Genomic DNA, 21,434 nt, shown 5'->3' on the forward strand with positions numbered 1-21,434 from the left:
AAACTCCATTTAAAGAGATTGGCCATACAGTTGCCCTGTCCTGTTCCAAACCGCTTCAGCAATGACCACAGGTGCCTTGGAAATAAAAATCTGGTGGACAGATGGTTGGGTCTGTGATGAGAGAGTGATTAATGACTGTAGTTATTGACCACTCATTGCGCCAACCAGATTCCACCATCATGTCCTGTGGTGGCATAAGTGACCATAAAGAGCGTCTAGAAGACAGGTGAGCTGGTGGGTGGTAGAAGAGGTCTGCGTACAATGGCAGGTCGCTATTCTCACAAATCTTAGCCAGCAACTTGACAGAGGACTTTTCACGGTGAATAAGGGGCGGAGCTATGTTACCAAGTATCAGTAGCCATGGTAACAGAGTTGCCCATAAAATTCCGGTAACAATACACATAGCTTTGTTAAGGTCTACATAGACCAGCTTCGTGTGAGACGAGTGACACCAGACAGGAACACAGTACTCTGCTGTTGAATATCAGAGGGCAAGGGCTGATGATCTAAGTGTCTGGGCACTTGCACCCCAGGTTGAGCCAGCCAGTTTTCTTAGCAGGTTGTTCTGAGTGCTAACTTTGGCTGCCGTCTTTCTCAAGTGGTTGTGGTACGTTAATGACCCATCTAATGTCACAGCAAAGGAAAAATGGGTTTGGATCATGCTGCAGGTGTTGGCCATTAAGGAAAATGTTTAACTTGTGGCTTGCGCTTGCATTGTGCAGATGGAATACACTGGAAATGGTCTTAGAAAAGCTCGGCTGCAGGCACCGTTGACTGCAGTAGTCTGCCAGGAGCTTCTTCATTCAAGATCATGTCAGTTTCTGAGAAGGCGTGAGCTTGGTGTTATCAGCATAGATAAACTTGCGCAAGAGTGTAGCTGGTAGGTCATTGATGTACACATTGAACGGTATTGGCCTTGACCACCTTTATCAAAAATGGTTTTCAAAAAATCTAAAGACGGGAGCCATCTTCTTGGATTTGACTGCTGCCTATGACATAGTTAGGCACAGAGGCCTTTTGTTTAAACTCTTTAGAGTTGCCCTGAATTGCTTGGTCGAAGTAGTAGAACTCTTTCTCTAAAACATAAGAACGGCCATACTGGGTAAGACCAAAGGTCCATCTAGCCCAGTATCCTGTCTTCCGACAGTGGCCAATGCCAGGTGCTTCAGAGGGAATGAACAGAACCGGTAATCATCAAGTGATCTGGCCCCTGTCAACCATTCCCAGTTTCTGGAAAAGAGAGGCTGGGGACACCATTCCTGCCCATCCTGGCTAATAGCTATTGATGGTGGACTGAACCTCCAGGAATTTATCTAGTTCTCTTTTGAATCCTATTATAGTCTTGGCCTTCACAACTTCCTCTGGCAAGGAGTTCCACAGATTGACTGTGCGTTGTGTGAAAAAATACTTCCTTTTTTTTTTTAACTTTCTGCCAATTAATTTCATTTGGTGGCCCCTAATTCTTGTGTTATGGGAAGGAGTAAATGACACTTCCTTATTTACTTTCTCCACACCAGTCATGATTTTATAGACTTCTATCATATCCCCACTTAGTCGTCTCTTTTCCGAGCTGAAATGTTCCAGTTTTACTAATTTCTCCTCATATGGCAGCCGTTCCATATAAAAAAAATTGAGTATTTACACAATTCCAATCACAACAGTATCTGAACACTTTATTATTTCTATGTATTTCTCCTAACAATGCCTCTGTGAAGTAGGAAAGCGCTATTATTTCCATTTTACAGATGGGTCTGAGAGATCTCCTTAAGATCACACAGGAAGTCTGTGGTAGAGCAAGGAATTGAACCCAGAGCTCCTAAGTCCACTGCTATCACCCTAACCACTAGACCATCCTTTCTTTCAGCAGGTGGTTTAGAGTACACATGAGCAACTGCAGTAGCTCTTGGACGTGTCAGCTCAGCAGTCTCCCTCAAGGCACTGTGATGTCTCAGGAGGATATGGTTTCATGTCAAGCTGACCCAAAATAAAATATTTTGATTCAGGAGTGTTAAAACATTTCATCTTGATCAAAAATATCATGAAGAAATATCTTGACATTTCTGAATTAAAAGTTTTGGTTTTCAGCTGTTTGTTTTTACAACAAAAAGTCAATATTTTCTAAGGAAAGCAAACAATTTTTGCAAAGTATTTTTAGCCAAAAATGCAAATTTCCATTCGTCTTGCATCCGACGAAGGGGGGATTCACTCACGAAAGCTCATGCTGCAAAACGTCTGTTAGTCTATAAGGTGCCACAGGATTCTTTGCTGCTTTCATTGAAAAACTGTTTCAGTGGAAAACTTTAAGGCAGCCCTCACCTTGGCCTGACTGCTGTGGGCTTTATGGGGTTGGGATTCTCTTTCTCCTACTGGTTTGGTAGCAGCTTGCATGACAGGGCCCCATTCAAATAAATTATAAAACATAATATCTTTATTCAGTTATTCTTTGGCTAACTTTAGAAGATTCAGTTTACAAATATTTAAATGTCCTGCAAAAAAGATCAACAAAAAGAGTCTGTTCTTATCACCCTAGGAGGCCAGCTTGTCTAACTCAGCAATGTGTCGGTATTAATGTGGATGTATTAGAGGCTTATCTTTTGCTGTCTAGAACTAAGGGTATAAAGCCATTAGCTTTACAGTCCCATCTATTGTTTGTAAGTCTCCCAAAGCCCACCTTTGAAGAGTTATATCTCTTAAACCATCACACCATTCCTGAGATCAGGCTGTGAGGGAGGGAATTTGTCAATCATCTCAATGTTCAATTTCTTTTCTGTTTCAGGGCTCCTAGAGGCAATTGCTGATGTGTTTACGTAGGAGCCATGGTCATTCTACGCCAGGTAAGATAGTTGTGCCCTGTACTTTAGAGCTGCTCATTTTAAAATGTCACTTTGTTAGCTAACAGAAGGCCTGTTTTGGGGTTGGGTTATTTTTAGCCTAGTCTATCCCTTTATAAGGGACAGTCGAAAGATACACATCTTGTGCCCATTAGCCTGAGTCCTTGATTGGCTTAGTGGAAATCATTGCACTGTATAGCCCAGATTAACTGGAAAGAGTTTTACCTCACGTAATGCACTCCTTCTATTTTCTTGTCCGGGGCCAAACAGGGATGCATGGTGAGAGCTGCTTGCAGATGTTTGATATGGACATTTTTAAAACAGTCTTTCTTCAAGGGATAATCCATTTTATATTTGATCTTGATTTTCACTGAAGTTCTGCTTTAGCTGTGTATAGTGGAATCATGGGTGTCTTTAAAAAAAATCAGCAAAGTTCCTGACATAGAGACTGTCAAAATCTGCTCTCATTTAGGACGTGACCCTGAAAGTTGCCCTCTCATTGGGCAAAGCACTGAAGCACGTGTTTAACTTTCAGCACGTGAATTGTTCCAGTGTCACTCTGGCCCTGCCCCAGCAAAGCATGTGCTCTATCTGGATTAGCAGCAGGACGCTCAGTGCCTTGTAGAATCAAGCCCTTATCCAGGTGGCCATGTGGAGGGATTCCAGTGAAGTCTCTTTACACCAGTGTAATCAAGAGCAGAATCTGGCACGCTGGACACTATTGACTAGAAAAAACAATGAGGAGTCCTTGTGGCACCTTAGAGGGTAACACATTTATTTGGACATAAGCTTTCATGGGCTAACTGTCCTGTAGTAGGTGACTACTGGGTACCCTTCTGGATCTGTCAATCTGTTTCTTCACTTCACCAGGTGGGTATTGTAGTTATAAGAACGCTTGATAGAGATCCTGTAGGTGTTTGTCTCTGTCTGAGGGATTGGAGCAAATGAGGTTGTATCTTAGAGCTTGGCTGTAGACAATGGATCGTGTGATGTGGTCTGGATGAAAGCTGGAGGCATGTAGGTAAGTATAGTGGTAAGTGGGTTTCTCGTATAGGGTGGTGTTTATGTGACCATCGCTTATTTGCACTGTAATGTCTAGGAAGTGGATCTCTTGTGTGGACTGGTCCAGGCTGAGGTTGATGGTGGGGTGGAAATTGTTGAAATCCTGGTGGAATTCCTCAAGGGCTTCTTTTCCATGGGTCCAGATGATGAAGATGTCACCAATGTGGCGCAAGTAGAGTAGGGGTACTAGGGGATGAGAGCTGAGGAAGTGTTGTTCTAAGTCAGCCATAAAGATGTTGGCATACTGTGGGGCCATGCGAGTACCTATAGCAGTGCCGCTGACTTGAAGGTATATATTGTCCCCAAATCTGAAACAGTTGTGGGCGAGGACAAAGTCACAAAGTTCAGCCACCAGGTCTGCCATGATATTATTGGGGATACCGTTCCTGACGGCTTGTAGTCCATCTTTGTGTGGAATGTTGGTGTAGAGGGCTTCTACATCTATAGTGGCTAGGATGGTGTTTTCTGGAAGATCACCAATGGATTGTAGTTTCCTCAGGAAGTCAGTGGTGTCTTGAAGATAGCTGGGAGTGCTGGTAGCATAGGGCCTGAGGAGAGAGTCCACATAGCCAGACAATCCTGCTGACAGGGTGCCAATGCCTGAGATGATGGAGTGTCCAGGATTCCCAGGTTTATGGATCTTGAGTAGCAGAAAGAATACCCCTGGTCAGGGCTGTAGAGGTGCGTCTGTGTAGATTTGTTCCTGTGCTTCTTCAGGGAGTTTTTTGAGCAGATGGTGGTTTCTTTTGGTAACCCTCAGTGGGATCAGAGGGTAATGGTCTGTAGAATGTGGTGTCAGAGAGTTACCTAGCAGTCTCTCGTTCATATTCCAACCTATTCATGACTACAGCACATCCAGAATGGTACCCAGAAGTCACCTATTACAGGACAGGCCCAACAAAGAAAATAACAGAACGTCACTAGCAGTCACCTACAGCCTCCATCTAATACCTCTCCAGTGCATCATCAAGGATCTGCAACCTATTCTGAAGGACGATCCCTCACTCTCACAGACCTTGGGAGATAGGCCAGTCCTCGCTTACAGACAGCCCCCTAACTTGAAGCAAATAGTCACCAGCAACTACACACCACACAACAAAAACACTAACCCAGGAATCAATCCCTGCAACAAATCCTGTTGCCAACTCTGTCCGCATATCTATTCAAGGGACACCATCAGCCACACCATCAGGGGCTCGTTCACCTGCACATCTACCAATGTGATATATGCCATCATGTGCCAGCAATGCCCCTCTGCCATGTACACTGGCCAAACCGGACAATCTCTAGGCAAAAGAATAAATGGAGACACAAATCAGACATGAAGAACTGTAATGTTCAAAAACCAGTAGGAGAGCACTTCAGTCTTCCTGGACACTCAATAACAGACTTAAAACTGGCAATTCTTCAACAAAAAAATTCAAAAACAGACTTAAAGCTAGAAACTGCAGAAGTGGAATTAATTTACAAACTGGATACCATCAAATTCGGCTTGAATAAAGACTGGGAGTGGATGGGTCACTACAAAATGTAATTTTCCCTTTGCTGATACTTACACCTTCTTATCAACTGTTGGAAATGGCTGACGTCCACCTTGATTGCATTGACCTAGTTAGCACTACAAAAGTAATTTTCCCTCTCTTGATATTCACCCCTTCTTGTCAACTGTTGAGAATAGGCCACTTCCACCTTAATTGAATAGGCCTTGTTAGCACTGACCCCCCACTTGGTAGGCAACTCCCATCTTTTCATGTGCTGTGTGTATGTGTATATACTGCTTACTGTATTTTTCATTCCATGCATCTGATGAAGTGGGTTTTAGCCCACAAAAGCTTATGCCCAAATAAATTTGTTAGTCTCTAAGGTGCCACAAGGACTCCTCATTGTTTTTGCTGATACAGACTAACACGGCTACCACTCTGAAACCTGTCATTATTGACTAGGTATTTCTAAAATTGGCTTGTCAGGAACACCTAAGATCAAATGGAGCAGCAGAAATATAGCCAGCAGTTTTGCACTGAGCTGCCGAGAGCATCGGCCATGAGATAAACAAACTGCGTCTCACTAGATTAGATAAGGGATTAATTTCTTTTTTCATCAGCATAAAATGTTGCAAACTTGCCTTTGACTGATTTATTAGTGACACTCAGGAAAATGACAGCGGAAATAAAAACAACACTGGATGCCAATTTTAAAGAACAGCGCATTTCAGATTAGAATATCCCTGCTTCAAACTGTGATGCTGAAAGCTTTTGTGGTCGTATATTGATAGAAACACACATAGTCATTGTACAGAAGAATTCAGACTGTATCAGAGTTTACTCTGGGATCCATAGTGAGCCAGATCTTCAGTCCCATTCACTCTGTGCTTCTCCAGTGGTACAAAGCAGATTTAAAGTGGCCTTGGAGTGGACTGGGGAATCCTCCTGTGGTGGCAATTTAGGTTGGACATTAGGAAAAGCTTCCTGTCAGGGTGGTTAAGCAGTGGAATAAATTGCCTAGGGAGGTTGTAGAATTTCCATTATTGGCGATTATTAAGAGCAGGTTAGACAAACACTTGTCAGGGATGGTCTAGATAATACTTTGTCCTGCCTTGAGTGCAGGGAACTGGACTAGATGACCTCTTGAAGCCTACAATTATATGATTCTATGATCATTTAATAATTCAAATACCATCAGCCTATGGCAAACCTTACAAAATCTCTAGCATATAAATAATTAACAGTCCCACTGCCTGCTCTGGTATAAGTCTTCGTAAAGCTTCCATTCAGTTCAAGTGTTACTGTAAAGTAGATAGAGATCAAAAAATAAGATTTAAAAAAAAAAAAGCCTGAAATCCTTATTCGCTTATTATTTAGTCCTTCTTTAAGCAAATCTCTCCATTGTCAAGGAGTGGGTGCAATAAATGAATACGGAATTTGGCTCCTTAGGAAAAGAAATTAGAGCTGGTTGAATGTTTTTTGCTGAAATTTTTTGTTTACAAAAAATGATCTTTTTTGAAAAAAAAAACAGAAATTTTTGTTTTGTTGAAATTTTTTTCATTTTTTTCAATGGGAAACAAAAAAAATCATTTAAACTTTGTTTTCAAAAATCTAACATTTCTCAGATTAATTTTTTTCAAGAGAACCTCCACAAAAAATGTGGAGAACCATTTTATTGACATTCTCTCTGAAGTTCTTGAAACCTAAACATAACACTTGAGAACCTGACAGTGTGTAATTGACTAGAGACACAGGGAAACTGACTTCTTTAGATTTTTACTGATTATTATAAGTGAAGTACAATAAAACCCACAAATAGTTTAAATCCTCTCCACTGTGATAAGCTAAAAGGGCATTGGTAACATGAGCACGCATCTTTATTGTTACATGTATGGGGCCGGATCCTCAGCCTGATGTAAATTGGTGCAGCTCCACTGAAGTTAGGGGAGGTATGTCAGTTTACACCAGCTGAGGTTCTGGCCAATGGTTTACATCTGAACAGTTTCTATTTTAATACCGTGCTCTGAAGAGTTGCAGGTTACGGATGGTTGCTTATTGCCAGCAAGAATAAGTATAAATATCTTCTTGCTGTATGTTCCAGTCTATGCATCCGATGAAGTGGGCTGTAGCCCATGAAAGCTTATGCCCACATAAATTTGTTAGTCTCTAAGGTGCCACAAGTACTCCTGTTCTTTCTGCGGATACAGACTAACACAGCTGCCCCTCTGAAATAAGTTGGGTGCGATCAAAGATTTTTAGAAATATACCTGTGCACGTCTTGATGCTCCTTGAAAAGTTAGTGTTTGGACCTTTCTGCTTTTCAGAGTTCTTTCTCCCGTGTGTGTGTGTTTTCCTTGAATGCAGACAACTTGTGTATGGCATTCCCTCTCCCACTCCCCCCATGCATTCCCTCCCCGCTCTTCAATGCACAAAAAGTCTCAGAGGCCATATCCCCAGCTGGTGTCAGTCAGCATAGCTCCTTTCATTTTAACGGCCTGATTCTCCTCTGACTTACACTAGTGTGAATCAAGGAATTACATTGGTGCACATCTGATATAGGTAAGAAACAGGCCCATTCTTAGATCTTTCTTGGAGGAACTGATCCTTGAGACCTGAGTTCTCGTTGGGAAGAAGTAGCTCTGAGCAATGAGGAGAAACTGCATTGGGCTTATATGTAGCTCTCTATGCCTTCCACTCAGCAAATTAGAAGAAAAGGAAATATTGTTCTTCAGCAGAGCCTGCTGGCAGCCCCACTTATCAGCTTTAGTCACTGGCAAATTGGTCCTGGCAACTCCTTTTTGGTATACAAAGGGGGAAAAAAGAGCGGGGACTTCCCAGATTTTTGTCTGGTAACCTAATGAGCTTGTCTGGCTGCACAGAACATCAGTGACTCATCCTCAGTGTTTACTGTTTCGGTTCAAGCAGTTACATTTTTAGATCTGGAAATAAAACCAAAGAGATGCGAGCGTACACAACACACACATACATACCCTATGTAGTGGTAAGTGGTTAACTCCCAGAGCATTGCCTTGCATTGAGAGTATTACCTAATCATCCCAAAGGACTCAGCTGACCTATAGACTATCACACCATGGAGCTGTGTCCAGAGACCATTTAACTCCCATTCTTGTGCCGCACCAACAAACAAACAAACATATTAAAAAACCCACACATGCAACAAAATCAGCGCTCTCCCATGAGAGGTATTTTTCTTTCCCCAGGACCAAATTCAGGCCTGATGTAAGCCTCTGCCACCCTCTTTGATGTCAATGGAGTTGAACCTACTCATCATGCCCTTGTTTTCTGACTGTTCAGAGCTAAGTAGAAGCTGCTCTTCTTCGTTAAGGCCTTCTCCTAGTGCTGGCCCCAGTTTGCAGTAAGGAAGATTGAAGGAGAAGGAAAGAAGAAAGCAAAAAACCAAGCTGATCAGACACAGGAAATCAAGTACACATGCCAGAACCAAGGGAGGCTGTGAGAAAACATCCACATAGGGCACGCACACAGTGCTGTGCCTTTAATTGTTGCATGGTCATTGGTTACCAGGGTGATAGGCACTTAAGATTTAAATGGAGAGATTCTGCTTTCAGTTATATAGATGGAAATCCAGGCAGAGAGCTAAGCCCTGGAAATCTGGGCCTTTCTTCAAGAGCCCTATGTTTTGAGAGGCCTGTGCTCCTATCTCACACTGTTTTAAGCATAAAGGACAGCACAGGGCCTTAAATGTTGATCTCTCTCACCCCCTCTTCTTTTGTACACAGGAACTAGGCCAGGAATTTTGTACTGGCCACCTACTAAATAGACTCTAACAACATGGCTACAGATTCTCCACCAGGTTGTCCTTCCTTGACGAGCCAGCTACATCAACCTCTTCCCCTTTGCCCTACATATGCATACCAAAGCCAGGGGTCTGTGATTGAGTGGTGTTCTCATCCCTGGCTTTTGGCATAAAATGGATTAGTGAAACAGAGGCAGATTGGAGTTTTCAGCTTATCATCAAGGACCGTTCACACATCAGATTCCAATATTGTCTCCAGTAGACAATGATACGTCAGTGGATATCTCCTACCGTAGGACACTCCTTTTACCTGCTGATCACTAGTTTCCTGTTATAAGTAACTTGCTCCCATGCCCTCTGGTGCCGTGGTCCTGTCAGGTGTTACAAAAAAAGCAGGATGAAGCTATATCCGTGTTCCTTAGGAGGCCTCCAAGAAACATCTAGATGCCTCAGGAAGAGGTGGCGTAATTCAGCTGTCGCCACTCTTTCCTTTCAGTCAGTACCGAATCAATGCAATCTCAGTTCGGTACATCTGGGACGGAGAAATGGGACACATCCTCCTTTCCCAGGCCTTTTGCATTTCAGTGAGTCTAGGTTAGGGGGTCTCTGGTTCTGGATTCCTCCCTGTGGTTTTGGTTCTGGGTCAGATCCAAAACCAACCAGAGCGTGTTGGGTTTTTTTTGCTGATGTTTCAGATGTAGCTGAAATCGCACAAAAAGGCAGTTCCCATGGGATTTCGTGCTACGATGGTTAGACTATGCGGAACATCTGATCCCACAAGATTTTTTCCCCTTCATTCTGTTTCACCATTATGGAGAGGTTTCTGGCCTTTGAGGTCCAACTCTCATGACGACAGCTTTTGTGCACATAGGTCCCCAAATCAAAGTCCGGGGCCCCCTTGTACTGATTACTAACAAGAAAACAGTCTGTGGCGCAGAGAGCCCACAGATTGGACGTACAAAAAAGCAGATAGTTGGTTGGGGGATAGGTAACAGAAAATGGGCATGAATAGAAAGCGAGCCATAGTTTCAGCCTATAAGCCATGTATTAGCACTGGTTCAGCCTCAAACCCCAATCTACACCTCATCCTTATCCAAATGCTATCTCCCTGGCCCACTCCTGTTTGTATATTATACAGGCAGGAATAGTTCTGTGCTCTCGTTTTTATCCCCTTTCCTCCTCTGAGATGGAAGTAGGAGAGACCTATATCAAATCTCACAATCCATTTATAAACGTCCCCAAGCCATGCTCAGCAGTCATCATCTTCACTCATAGCTGACGTGCATTATGCAGTTCCTGGATGATATTGGATGATGTGTGTTCGACTTTGTATCTTTAAGTGATCGACTGCTGTGTATATTTTGATAGCAGGGAGGAAAAAATAAAGCAAGCATTATTGTAGGCCTTCCTGGGGCTGATTTGTGGTCATGGTATTCTAAAAACAAAAGCATAAGCCCACAGCTTATATTTGCTGCCTCATAAATACAGAATAATTTAAGTCTTCTCCCATTTATGTCTTGTACCTGTGTGATCTACGAGTCTGAGGCTTCCCTGGATAGCAGTAACACCATGATGAAAAGTCCAGCATGAGCCAAGCAGAGGACACATTTGCATATAGATTGAAATGTGAATCGTTGGGAGCCATTCATTAACTGCAGCGCTCGAGACATGTGGCATTTTAAGAGCAGCCGGCATCAAATCTTTTCCATCAAATTTATGGGACAATTAAAATGCTGGGGTAGCTGTGCACAGAAAATGAAGCCGCGGGCTGGGGAGATGTTCTTACTGAGGATTATAAATTGTATGATGCATGAGACAGACATGGTGAGCAATCTCAGGCCAGGTTTGAATGTCTTCTGCCTTTTCATATAGGGTTGCCTGTAACTTGGTTTATGGAAGATCATCCTACAGGAAATATATAGGATTCAATCTGCCTGTGAGTTCTGCATCCTGGGATCATTTATGTTTGTTAGAGCTTAGATATCAAGTTCTTTGGGCAGGGACTGTCCTTTAAATAAGTGTCTGTACAGCACCTAGCACATTGGGCCTGGATTCTCAGTCAATATTCTAATATATGTAATAATAAATCTGCCAGGCCTAAGACATGCTTAATAGTGCAAACTTTCTATCTAAAGTACTTCTGTGGCTCTCATCACCGGATCATCTGAGCACTGCACCACCTTTAATGTGTTTACCTTCCCTGTAGGGTAAAGCACTGCTATTATCCTCATTTCACAGATGGGAAACTCTCAGGGCTTGTCTACACTTACCGGGGGATCCACGAGTGGCAATCGATGCAGCAGCAGTCGATTTAGCGGGTCTAGTGAAGACTTGCTAAATCGACCGCCGATCGCTCTCCCGTCAACTCCTGTACTCCACCGGATCGAGACGAGTAAGGGGAGTCGACGGGAGAGGGTCTCCCATCAACATCGCGTAGTGCGGACCCTGCCATAAGTAGATCTAAGCTACGTCGATTTGAGTTATGCTATTCACGTAACTCAAATTGCATAGCTCTATCGAGATTTCCCTTTAGTGTAGACAAGGCCTCGGCGTCCATCTACACCGTCCCAAAAAAAATACCCACCCCAGCAAGTTCTCAGAGCCCAGGTCAACTGACTCGAGCTCATGCTTCAGGGTTGAAAATATCAGTGTAGATGTTCCTGCTTGTGCTGGAGCCCAGGCTCTGATACCTGGCAAGAGAGGAGGGTCTCAGAGCCCAGGCGTCATCCTGAGCAATAATGGCTACACTGCTCTGTGTAGCCTTGTAGTGCAAGCACTGCAAGTCCAAGTTAGTTGACCAAGGCTCGGAGAGTCACTGCTGCGGGATTATTATTTTTTTGCACAGAGAGGGTAAGTGAGTTGCCCAAGGTCACACAGGAAGTCTGTAGCAGAGCAGGGAATTGGGGCTCCCAAGTGCCAGGCTAGCACCCTAACCATGGAACTGTCTTTCTTCTTTCTGTTCATGCCTTCAGGCACTCCCTGACAATACTCTAACCCAGCATCCATTTGCAGGATGGTGGAGTAAAGGACAAGCCTGTGATGAATTTTGAATCTCACAGGACCATAGTGCAACACCAGGTGGCGCGGAGCGGTGGAAGTTCCATAAAAGTGTGGGGGGGAGGGGCCACAGGCGCCTGAACCATGGCCCTGAGCCTCTGCCCCGCACCATTCCTTCTCCTCGAGTCCCACCCCCATGCTGCCTCTTCCCCCAAGATCCCACCCCCTGCTTGCTCCTCTCTGCCCCCTTCCCCCCATCACTCACCCTTAGGGCTGGTAAAAAGTGGGAGGGCCATGGTGGGCCTTCTGACCCCCCCTTTCTGGTGCCCCTGCAGGTGTCACAAGCAAGGCTGGCATGGAGCCAGATGAATGCTCTCATGTTAAAAATTGCCTTGCTGAGGGCGAGGTTTGGCAAAGGACAGAAGAGTCATAATCCCTCTCCTGTTTCCTCATGGTTTCCTAGTACTTAGAGCTCTGCTCACCATGTCTATCATCATTAGTGTTTATTTCCCTTCATTCTAATTGCATCCAGCTGCGGGCTATGATACTGTTAATGATACCCACTACTTAGACAGCACTTCGGTACTTCCCTGGGATGGGGAAGCATCAGTATCCCAAATTTATGGACAAAGGGCACCAAGACAGAGAAGTTAAGTGGCTTGCCCATGGTGAACCAGCTCATCTGTGTCAGAGCCAGGGGAATAATGCAGTGGCCTGATTGTCCTTTGCCTTGCACAGTGTGCACTCACTCAGACAGTGTGAAGGGGGCATGAAACACTGCTATCCTGATGTGATAGTGTTTCACACCCACATCGCACCAGGGCAAATGGCTATGCAAGGTATACAGCATGGGTAGGCAACGTATGGCATGGATGCCAAAGGCGGCACACGAGCTGATTTTCAGTGGCACTCACAATGCCCGGATCCTGGCCACCGGTCCGGGGGGCTCTGCATTTTAATTCAATTTTAAATGAAGCTTCTTAAACATTTAAAAAACCTTGTTTACTTTACATACCAACAATAGTTTAGTTATATATTATAGACTTATAGAAAGAGTCCTTCTACAAACGTTAAAATGTATTACTGGGACGTGAAACCTTAAATTAGAGTGAATAAATGAAGACTCAGCACACCACTTCTGAAAGGTTGCCGACCCCAGTATAGAGCAACAGCAAATCAGATCTCTGTATTTCTGTTCCCTTGGTGTAGCCTATCTCACCGCTGCCTCACAGACTAAAATGTGTTTCCTTTTTACAATGAATCATACATGGGGCTGTGTACTTTTTGTCTTGTACTTACTCCATTGTGAATAATAGAATAAAGTCTGGAAGCGGTTCTTTGTTGGTTTTTTTATGTGCTCTTTTCTTAGATCGCCAGCCATTGTATAGTAGCCTCAGCAGCCACTAAAACTAGAGTCATATACACGAGCCAGTTATCCTGGGAGTAGTTCCAGAATTCACAACCGATTGCACTCTGCAAATGTTCAATATGGAAACATTTTTTAAAAATCTTGCAATTTCATGAATTTTGCAAGATATTTGGAGCCAGATCCTCAGCCTGTCTAAATCAGCATTGATTTCAATGGGGAGACACCCATTTACACATGCTGCAGACTGGCTTTGGCAAAATTTTGTTCACATTCAACAAGCATCATAATTTTGTCAGCAGAGTCTGGATTTCACAGCAGATTTCCCAGGAAACTCTTCACTTTATCTTTCCCACAAGAAGCTCTTCACACAATTGTACAGTGGAGTCGCATCATTGGCGCATTTAACTTAAGCGATTTTAACTATACGCGCTTGGCAAAACAAAAAAAAAAGAAAAATAATTTAAATACTGTACCTGTAGTGTGGGTGATTCCGCCCGCCATTCCACTCAATGAGCGTTTGACTATACACGATTTTCGCCTTACACGCTGACTTCAGAACCTAACCCCCGCGTAAGATGTGACTCCCCTGTACAGTCACTGGGGCAGGGAAGGGAAGGGGAAGGAAGGGGAAAGTATATCTACCATGTAAGTGGGGGTGATCGGAAAATGGCATTTGTCCTACTTACAGGAAATTTCTGACATTTTGAAAAATGTTTTCATCCTGGATCAGTACAAGGAGTTGATCTCAAAATATTTTGTGGACCAGAAATTCCAAAATATTTTGATTCAAAAACATCAAAATTGCCTTATTGAAACATTTTGGTAACATCACAGCATTATAATATGAATATATATATAAATATAAAATAATATTAAACATGAAAGGAATAAACTAAACAATAGAACAAAACAAGAAAATCAAAACCAAATAACCTTCTTAATTTTGAAAATTTTCCATCAAACATTTTGTCGAAATCTACATGTTCCAGCAAAACATTTTGATTTTGACAAAACAGCAGTTTCCGACTGTTCCGTCAAAAAAATTTTCAACCAGAACTATTTTGACGCTATTCTTGCAGGCAGAGAAAGAACAGAGAGTTTTGTAAGATGATTCTTGTTCTTAGGAGATGTCATAGTGAAGAAGGCCATACAAGAACCGAGACAATTAGATGGAGCTGGATACATTTTAAAAAAATCACTCAATTGCTCTACCAAACCAGTGGCCCAATACACCAGGGCCGGCCCACAACATTTTCGCACCTGAGGCGGGGAGCTCAAATGACGCCCCCATGCTCCCTTGCTTGGGCCAAAACTTTGAAAGGTCTCAATTCTGCCTCTTCCTGTTCTACTCCTCTCACGGTACTGCTCTGCTACCTACCCCAATAAAGGAGAACTAATAACTTAAAATGCCTTGTTCAAAAATTTTAAGTAACACTTAACTTTCAAACGCCTGAACTGCAAATGTAACTTTTCTTATCTGCATAGTAAACACTGGCATTTTTATCTGTTTGTATAATCAAAGTGGTGCTTTCCCTGCCTTCTTGGTTGCAAAGATTTGAACTGCTTCCTGAAGGTCCACAGTCTGGGCCAGCTCATGCTCTATTGAGATGGTTGCAAGGCCGACCAGCCTCTCCTGTGTCATTGTGGAGCGTAGATGTGTTTTTATTAACATCAGCTTGGAGAAGCTGCGTTCTCCACTGGCAACTGTTACAGGAAGTGTTAGAAGTATGCACAGAGCAACAAAAGCATTTGGAAAGAGGGTGGTCATCTTAATTGTGCACATATATTCCAGAACAGCCTTTGGAGTTGATCCTGCTGAAATGTATCTTGAAAGGGCTTTCAGTTCATCACCTAAATCACTCGCATCAATACTGCGCATGTCATCATGTGTCAACACTGTCTTGAGTGCCCTGCATTGCTGATGTAGGTCTTCTTCAGGTATAGTGAGGAGTTTTGGAATATCATACAACATCCTAAATATACTGCTGTGTTCCTTGAGCTTCAACTGACTGTATTGCACAATCTAGCACCTGGTTAAAGAATTCACCTTTGAATTGTTGTTTGGGGTCTCTTATGGGATTATCCCGTGCCTAGTAAACAAAATGTCATCTTCTTTGGTGACTCTTGTATTCTTGAATGGGTGGGAAAATAGCTTCAGTGTGAAGTTCCTCTGCCAACTTCTGTGCACTCTTCAGAACATTTTGAAATCCCTCATCTGACCGGTAAGACTGTAGGTATGACTTTACTTTGTCCAGTTGTTCCATTGGTCCAGATATATCAAGGTCAACAACTTGGAGTCTCTTGCTGACAACATTTATTTCAAACAGTATGTCATGCCACAACACTAAGCCGCACAGAGAAATTTGAAGTGATGTATGTTTCTGGTGATTCCATTTCCCTCTGCCACTGTTCTCCCACGAACAGTTCCTGTCATAGCATTATCCTCCATAATGGCAACTATGGCATCATCTATCTTTCCAATTCAGTGTTTGATAGGCTTTATCACTTCCACTCAACTTTCCCATCATGTGGCACTCAGTGGTTTCAGTGTAAGAGAGGATGTTCCCAGATGTTGCTTCAAAATTTGCCATCAATGGGTTGATTCAGAGAAAAATACATAGATGCTTTGAATTACAGTAAAAAATTCAGCAGCCTCAGTAGAAGCTGATGCTGCATCACTGACCACCAAGTTCAATGAATGAGAACTGCATGGGACAAAAAAAACTTGAGGGTTTAACTCTCAGATCCGTGTCTGCACTCCTCTGTTCGTTCTTCTTGTATTGGCACCATTATTGTAGACCTGACCTCTCACGTCAGCTATCGCAATTCCTGTATCTTCCTGCTTTTTAAGAAGCACATTTGTCATACCAGCTCCTGTAGTATCATCAATGTCAATAAAATCTAGAAAATGCTCTCTGACAGTCACCATTGCAGGGACATTTTCACTAGGTTCTGTTGTTGTTACAAAACACACCATTAAAGTCATTTGTTCCATATGGCTGATGTCAGGTGTGCAGTCCAGAATAACAGAGTAATATCTTGCTGACTTCAGATCTGCCACAATCTTGTTTGACTTTTGTTGCCAGTTGTATGATGCCAGTTGTATAGTTGTATGATCTCCTTTTGAATTGTTTTTCCAAGGTAGTGGTGTGTGTACATTTCTTGGGTGGTGACTCTTCTTAGATGCTCCTGGAGTACAGCATCAAACTCAGCCATCAGCTCCACAATTTTAAGGAAGTTTCCATTGTTTGGCACATACAGCTGATCTGAAGTGCCGCGCAGTGCTAGGTTTTGGGTAGCAAGCATTCTCACAATGGCAATGAGCCTTTTCAGAACATTTTGCTAGTAAAGAGACTTTGAAGCAATCTTCTCTTGATGCTGATCATCTATGGTGGCCTTTAACCTTAGTCTCATCTCAAGATCTTTCCACCTATGGAATACTCTCTGGTGATTTGCTGCCTTCTCATGGCATGCCAGATTTCTAGCCAGATTTTTCCAGTCCTTTGTTCCTGTAGAACCCAATGTGGCAGGAACATTAGACTGGAAGAGTCTGCAACAAAAACAGTATGCAGCATTCTGGGGTTTTGAGTACATAAGCCATGGCCTCTCCACTTTGCCACCATTGGGGATTTCACGCCAGTAATGTGTTAGATGGAAACTTCTATTTTCATTGTCTTTGGGGAGCATGAAGTTTTTCACTTGCTGTGGCCCATGCAGTACAAGGAATCCCTCAGGCTACTGCTCAAGTGGGTCCACAGTCCTGGATCATCTAGACTTCAGGAACTAAACTCAGCAGCAGCTGTTTCTTGCGTCTCCATCACACTCTTCTCTGATCTGAGCTTTTCTTCAGGAATGTGCATGGTTACATCCATTTGAGATGGAGATAAGGATGCTGCAGTAGTTGCCAGGTCACCTGCGCTCTGACTAACGGGAAGATCAGGCATCTCCTCACCACTCACATCCTCACTAGGGCTGGAAGGCTCACTGTGAACATTTGTGTCTATGTATCTCAGCAGAGTTCCTTCCTGCTTGGATAGAAAAGCTTCCTTTGCTTTCTTTCTTTTTCTGAATGCTGCCCCAAAGGGGCGTTTTCTTCTTTCACTCATGACTGCTGTTCTGTGCCAGCTATAGTGGCTCTCAACACTCAGTTGAAGAGGACAAATAAGCAGGCTGGTAGCAGGGCCTGAGTGAGGGAAGATATCAGCATCTTAAAGGCCTAACTGGCTCCTACTACTTCAGTTGACTGCCTGTTCTCCTCAAGTGGGTTCAGGGAAGCAGCAGGAAACAGGAAGCTCCCTGAGAAGCTGGTGTTTAACCAGTCCAGGCTCCTGGGGGTGCTAGAGAGGTACATAAGAGGCTCCTCCTTCTCTCTCTCCCTGCAACTCCTGCTGCTTTCTGTTATTCTCTCTCACCTTTCTCCTGCCTGCCTGTAATGTCTCTTGTGCCCTCCTTCCTCCAGCACAGCACTCCACTATCTCTGTGCATCTAGAGCAGAGAGAATACAGATGCACCAGCAGTAGACACAATTTTCTACACTCTGGGCCCTAGTGGTGCCCCTCGCTCCCCCAGTTTGGCACCTGAGGCGGCTGCCTCAGTTAACCTCATGGTAAGGCCAGCCCTGATAGTAACTGCTGCAAATCGGGTTAGTGTTCTGGGCCATTACGATAGGGGGCCCACTTACAAGTTTGGGTTTTTATTTAACAAACCTGACAATGAGATATTTGGGGCATATCCTGCCTCTTCCTCTGTTGTTGATATGAGTCTTCTTTGCCCTGGCAACTGCTGCTCAGAAGAAAGCAAGATGAGAAGTCAGCCTGATGGGAGACATTGACTTCAGTGGGACCTGGCTCAAAACCTGGGTTTGTGACCTCTTGTGTACATAGAGTTCAGGTCCACAAAGGGATCCCTTCCTGCTGTTGAGGAGGGAGGCGTCTAGGTAAGATGGGGTGGGAGAAGGGACTGCGAAATCCTTTCCTATGCAGATCTGCTATTTCTTCTGCCTGCAGAAAGAGGATGGCAGGTCTGCAGAGGCTACTCCCAATGTTCCACTGGACTCGTGCTCCGCTCCTGTTCTTCAGCCTGGGGGCAGAGTAGGGTGACCAGATGTCCCGATTTTATAGGGACAGTCCCGATTTTGGGGTCTTTTTCTTATATAGGCTCCTGTTACCCCCCACTCCCTGTCCTGATTTTTCACACTTGCTGTCTGGTCACCCTAGGGCAGACAATCCTTGCCTCCCTTCCCCCACCATCACTTGGGCTGGGCCTGGAGGAAAAGAATATTTGCTTTTTTGCGCAAAAGTGGAGAGAGCCAAACGCTGCATCCACTGAAGTCAATGGCTAGACTCCCATTGACTTCAGCAGGGACAGAATCCAGCCAGCGTTTTGCATATCTCTGCTCAGGAGCCTTTCCTGCAGCCAGAGGGGATGGAATGTGAACGATTTATGTGCTTCTCTGAGGATGGGCCAATTCATTTAACTGCCAGAGCCATCGCTGGCAAACGACTCTGAAGGTCACATGCTGCAATTTCATGATCTGCCAGTCACTCTGCAAAGGCGTTTTATTGCACGGCAAGCCTGTAAAACGGCTAGAGTCCGGGCCAGGCAAGCAGGTTGTTGAATGTAACTAGACATGTACAGTTGTACAATGCTCGCGTCCAATGAGGGAGGCATTTAACCATGTTTACCTGCTTCTGGTCTATTGTGTGCTGAGAACTATCAGCAAATTCCTTATGGAAACAGACCAAGACGTGTATTTGTAATGAGTATCTGTATCTGATACCATGCTTGCATCGGCAGTCCTCCAGCAAAAAGAGAGTCTGCGCCCTAAAGCGTTTACATAGCAACACAGGAATTGCTGTACCAGGTTAGATCCATTGTCCACCTGGTCTGATATCCTGTCTCCAACAGTGACCACGATCCTTTAGAAGACCGTATAAAACCCACGTAATGGCAGCTACAAGTTAAATACCCATGGGGAAATAGCGAAACAGCTAGCAGTTAGCTTCTGTCCTGAGGCCATGAGGGCTTATGCCTCTTACAGGTTTTTCTTCTAGCTAGTATAACTCTTTATGATAGTCAGATGAATATCCAGTCCTTTTTAGATTCCTACCAAATGCTTGTCCTGTGGCAATGAGTCCCAGCCAAGAAAACTATCTTGCCTATTTAGGTCAAGATTTTCAAACATAGCTAGTGATGTTGGGAGGGTCTCAGTTTTTAGGTGCGCAATTTAAGTCTCCTTCAAAAGCCCGATTTTCAGTGGTTGGGTGCTTAGCAATTTCTGAAAATTGGTGCACCTGAAACTACTAGTTATTTGAAAATCAGCCTTAATTTGTAAGCTCTTTGGGGCAGTGATGGTCTCCTCCTTTGTGTATGTATATATCCTGTACACGGAGGCGCCCATCTTGGTTGGGACCTCTAGGTGCTAGTGTAATACAAATAATAGTCATTACTCCTCTCTATACCCTCTTGCACCACTCTAAACAATTCCACTTCCTTGTATGTCCTCTCCACCCCCTGTGGCCATTAGCTAGCTGGCCTATCTATTGTATTCTTTCAATCTTTCCTTGTAAGTCCCCATCTCCTGTCTCTTTGCTCTTTTTTGAATTCCCTACATTTTGTCAAAACCTTTCTGCCAGATTATGATAATGTGAACATTTGGGATTAAATTCATGCTCATTTCTCCTTCACTCTCTCTTCTTTAAGGCACCATTACTTTGAGAGCTGAATTAAAGTCCAATGAGAAATCTCCAAGAAACAGTATCTTGGACTTATTATTGCATTCTGTAATTTTAAATATATACAACAGAGGGTGCTGCTGGTATTCGATTGCGGAATAGATCATAGAACTCATTGGCTGTTTTCCATCCCCTGCCTCCAGGGGGTGAATGGCAAATAATTCGGTGAGATTATCCAAGCAAGATGTGAGAGGGGGCTTCCATGGCACAGTTCCGGCAACTGGCAAAAAGCTCTTAATTGGGAGCTTAATTCTTAATTCTCTTTGCTTTTTTCTTCTATTTTGAAGACCTTTTGGATTTTTTCTCACAGTCCTCATAAATTAGCATGTATTACCAGCCCTAACAGTTTAACAATCATGAGGCAAAAATCATGGTATTTAAAAAAAAATACATTTTGCGTTCCGTTTATTTGTCTTCTGGTTTCTGAATCCTAACGGTGCACACACACTTCATCTTTTCAAGCTCTTCTCATCTGTGAGGGCTAGAAACTTACAGCTAAGATTCTCCTGTAACCTCTTGAATTCCCACTGCTGGCGCTTTAAGAAAATGCCAAATATCGTGCGACTTCCAATAATATCACAAGCGTTAGCAGCACTGTGATTTTAAGTGTTCCTAATAATTTTTTTAAGGCCTTTCTTCTTTTATTCCTCATGGCATTTTCCTTTTGGACACACCATTTTGGTCTCAGCAGGCCATGTAGCTTCATGTTTGGGAAGCAGTGACATCACTAACCCTGCAGACATGTTAATTGCTGAGCTGTAATCTGATCTTTTGCCTGTCTGTGAGAGTTTTCCCCTCCCACACTCAGCAGTAACCATGACAATACATCAGTGTATAAGTAAAGAGAATGTGATAGAGAAGACAGTTCTGTTTTTTGTATTTTAGGCCTTGTCTACACATATAAGTTGTTCTGCTTTAACTGTATCGGTGTAGGTTAAAGTGATACAACTCCCTGTACTGTGGACATAGTTATACCAGTAAAAATGTGCTTATAGCTTACTGATATAAGATACCTTTATACCTTCAAAAATAATTAGATAAGTTCACGGACATTAGGTCCATTACTGGCTATTAGCCAAGATGGTCAGGAACGTAACCCCATGTTCTGGGTGTCCCTAAACATCTGACTGCTAGAAGCTGGAATTAGCCAACGGGGAATGGATCACTCGATAAATTGCTGTGTTC

The 21,434-nt window shown here is 43.5% G+C and overlaps 1 long non-coding RNA gene across 1 annotated transcript; it reads left to right on the forward strand.

The window, feature by feature from the left end:
* The first annotated feature begins 426 nt into the window (after positions 1-426).
* On the forward strand, positions 427-10,968 carry LOC120404777. The gene is made up of 4 exons (XR_005598175.1): positions 427-607; positions 723-880; positions 2,777-2,834; positions 9,133-10,968. It is a non-coding gene; the product is annotated as an uncharacterized LOC120404777 (long non-coding RNA).
* The last annotated feature ends 10,466 nt before the right edge of the window (positions 10,969-21,434 follow it).

The sequence above is a fragment of the Mauremys reevesii genome, linkage group 1 (genome assembly GCF_016161935.1).
Source record: "Mauremys reevesii isolate NIE-2019 linkage group 1, ASM1616193v1, whole genome shotgun sequence".
In the NCBI taxonomy this organism is placed as follows: domain Eukaryota; kingdom Metazoa; phylum Chordata; order Testudines; family Geoemydidae; genus Mauremys; species Mauremys reevesii.